We start from the raw sequence: 3571 nt of genomic DNA, 5'->3' as shown, positions 1-3571 counted from the left end.
ATATCCGTTCATCAGAATCCTTCCATGCCATTCGCTCTTCACATCCGGTGGTCAGTTTCTTTACTTTACTGATATCTACATATGAGTTCTGTTTGTAAACGCCTAGGGGGCTTGTTTTCAAGATAAGGCGTAAATGCTCGAACTGATGATAACAGAACAGAAGAAGAATGGAACAGAATATGTCTTTATTAGCAAGTGTACCGGGGTCACAAGGAATATCGGGGAGGAGGGGTGTGGGGGGTGGGGGGGGGGGGGGGGGGGAATAGTACATAACAAGATGCGAACATGAATCCAAAAATCAAATACACAAACACATATACAGTAGAAATTAGGATACATACAAGTGCATATCAATATAAAAAAAACAACAACTTGTGTATACTCACACATAAACGCACTGCACACACGCACGCACGCGCGCGCGCGCACACACACACACACACACACACACACACACAATAATGATGATAATAAAAAACAAACAAACATTTTTTTTAAAAACCTATCAATAGGCACTCTCAGTTTTCCTCTCTTCTCCAACACCACCAAAATGCCTGCCAGCTGACTTTGAAAGCAAGGGGAATGATGGCCTAGAGGTAACGCGTCCGCCTAGGAAGCGAGAGAATCTGAGCGCGCTGGTTCAAATCACGGCTCAGCCGCCGATATTTTCTCCCCCTCCACTAGACTTTGAGTGGTGGCCTGGACGCTAGTCATTCGATTGAGACGATAAACCGAGGTCCCGTGTGCTAGCATGCACTTAGCGCACGTAAAAGAACCCGCGGCAACAAAAGGGTTTGTCCCTGGCAAAATTCTGTAGAAAAATCCACTTCGATAGGAAAAACAAATAAAACTGCACGCAGGAAAAAATAATAATAAAATTGGGTGGCGCTGTAGTGTAGCGACGTGCTCTCCCTGGGGGAGAGCAGCCCGAATTTCACACAGAGGAATCTGTTGTGATGAAAAGAAAAACAAATACAAATACAATGAGAGAGGGAGTGAGGAGTGAGGGACGGAGGGAGTAAAGAGAAAGAAGGGTCATGAATGGTTCTGCAACTTTTCCTTTCATGAAAACCATCCCTGGAGCCAGTTGCATTGCTGGGACCGGACGGAAGAGCCTAGTATGGTCGTAACCCGCTACTACTAACTGTGTGCAGTATGAAACTGACCAATGGCGTAGTTCGGTCAACGTAGGCATTTAGTCACGTGTGAACTGTCAAAAAAAGTGAATGTAAGTTGCCAAGTAATGCAACAACTGGCTCCTGAGCTCTTAGAAAGAGAAAGGGGGCTATGGAAATGTACATTATTATCATATTATTAATCAAGAGAGAGAGAGAGAGAAAATGAATGAATGAATGAATCTTTATTTTCCAACGGTGAAGATATTAGCACTTTGGCCGACTTACACATCTGCCGTTGTTCTAAGAGACACACAAACATGTACGCATATAAATGTAGTTATACTTAATACTTAATACATGTATAATGTACGAGTATAACACAGCGTCAAACTGAGAGACACAACATCACTCACATCTGTACGGAACGGAAGCGAGTAACACACACACGCACACACGCACACACACACACACACACACACACACACCAAGGGAAAAACAACAACAAAACCCTAACATGAATGCTACACATGAATGATTCAAGTGAAATTAACACAGAAAAGTAACGATAAAATTTTAGACACAGATGTAAGAGACATAAAAGGCAGCAAATAAGGCGACGGGTAATAGGGATATGGACAGATAGACACATTATGTGAAAGACAGAGAGAGGGAGAGACAGAGGGGAGAGAGAGACACAGACAGACAGACAGACGGAGATGTAAAGATATGTCAGTGTGGGGAAAAAGAGAGAGAGAGAGAGAGAGAGAGAGAGAGAGAGAGAGAGAGAGAGAGAGAGAGAGAGAGAGAGAACGTTTTTGTTCAAAATGGTGAGGAGTATTTAACGACTATGTCTGTGTCTATTTATCTGTCTGTCTGTTTGTCCGTCTGTCACACACACACACACACACACTCCTGGACAACTTCAAAAACGTTCCAACTTGATCCATTTCGATTTATTGACGCAGAAGAAGAAGTAGAAGGAAAAGAAAGGAGGAGGAGGGTGAGGAGGAGAAAGAAGAAGAAGAAGAAGAAGAAGAAGAAGAAGAAGAAGAAGAAGAAGAAGAAGAAGAAGAAGAAGAAAGAGGAGGAGGAGGAGGAGGAGGAGGAAGAAGAAAGAGGAGGAGGAGGAAGAAGAAGAAGAAGAAAGAAAAAGAAGAAGAAAGAGGAGGAGGAGGAAGAAGAAAGAGGAGGAGGAGGAGGAAGAAGAAGAAGAAGAAGAAGAAGAAGAAGAAAAAGGAGGAGGAGGAGGAGGAGGAGGAGGAGGAGGAGGATAGTAAATTGGGGAGGGGGGGGGTGTTGGGGGGGGGGGAGAGAGAGAGAGAGAGAGAAGGCGGTTAAATTATGTCGGGGATAGAATTTCCAAGTTTTCTTTTCAAACAACGGGGGGGGGGGGGGGGGGGGGGGGGGGAGGAGGAAGTGGGTGGTGGTGGTGGTGAGGGTAGGGGGGGTGGCGAACCAATTACTTTTTTCTGTGTCAAGTTTACACACAAGTGTCGACCGGTGTCAGGTTTTCTTCTAGCCACCCAACGTGTTGTGCACGTGGAGAAAAAAAAACCAACCACAACACAAAAACCTCTTATCTCTCTCCCCTGCCTCTCTCTCTGTCTCTCTCTGTGTCTGTCTGTCTTTCTGTCAGTCTGTCTGTCTGTCTTTTTACTGTACCCTCTTCAATAGAGCTCTTCTTCTTCTTCTGCGTTCACTCGTATGCACACGAGTGGGCCTTTACGTGTAGGCAGCCATACTCCGTTTTCGGGGGTGTGCATGCTGGGTTATGTTCTTTGTTTCCATAACCCACCGAACGCTGACATGGATTACAGGATCTTTAACGTGCATATTTCATCTTCTGCTTGCATATACACACGAAGGGGGTTCAGGCACTAAGCAGGTCTGCACATATGTTGACCTGGGAGATCGTAAAAATCTCCACCCTTTCCCCACCAGGCGCCGTCACCGTGATTCGAACCCGGGACCCTCAGATTGACAGTCCAACGCTTTAACCACTCGGCTATTGCGCCCGTCTTCAATATAGCTCCAGTGCAGAGAAAAGATTTGTTCGGCAAACTGATGACAGAAAATGAAGCTGTGATACTTTCACTTGCAAAATATGTATCCGAGGCAATAAATATACGGAAAACGTCCATCATCGGTCCAAACACTCATCAATCTATTAAAAATTAGTATGGGTTCTACGGAGAAAAATGCATAGATAGAAAGGAAGGGCTACATTGGGATGGTCAATCTCGACAATGTAATCATATGATGTGTTCGTATTGATATGATGGATTTTGATGTTAATAATAATAATAATAATAATGGATACTAATGGATACTTATATAGCACACTATCCAGAAATCTGCTCCAGGTGCTTTACAAAAACGCTTTGTTAACATAAAACATTACATCTATGTTACGTACACACACCAAAATGTGACTACACACACACACACACACG

Source organism: Babylonia areolata, chromosome 33 (assembly GCF_041734735.1).
Source record: "Babylonia areolata isolate BAREFJ2019XMU chromosome 33, ASM4173473v1, whole genome shotgun sequence".
NCBI lineage: Eukaryota > Metazoa > Mollusca > Gastropoda > Neogastropoda > Buccinidae > Babylonia > Babylonia areolata.
The sequence above is the reverse complement of the archived record's forward strand: the minus strand, read 5'-3'. Positions refer to the sequence as shown.